Genomic DNA, 250 nt, shown 5'->3' with positions numbered 1-250 from the left:
GAGGACTTCGCATGTATCTGCGTTATTTTAGTGAGGCATTATGAATTCCGACCAACGAAAATTGAATTAATAAGTCAAATTGCTTCAAAGTTTTCTAGTTCCATGGGAACTGGTTCTCTCAATATATCTCTGTTGGCCAACTTGTTACTTATTTTCAAGTCACCTTATTATTCAACACGACGTGACATATTATCCTTCTATTCACTGAAAATTTTCAGGATCTAAGGACACAGCGACAGGGCGGGATAAG

Source organism: Penaeus monodon, chromosome 29 (genome assembly GCF_015228065.2).
Source record: "Penaeus monodon isolate SGIC_2016 chromosome 29, NSTDA_Pmon_1, whole genome shotgun sequence".
Lineage (NCBI taxonomy): Eukaryota > Metazoa > Arthropoda > Malacostraca > Decapoda > Penaeidae > Penaeus > Penaeus monodon.
The sequence above is the reverse complement of the archived record's forward strand: the minus strand, read 5'-3'. Positions refer to the sequence as shown.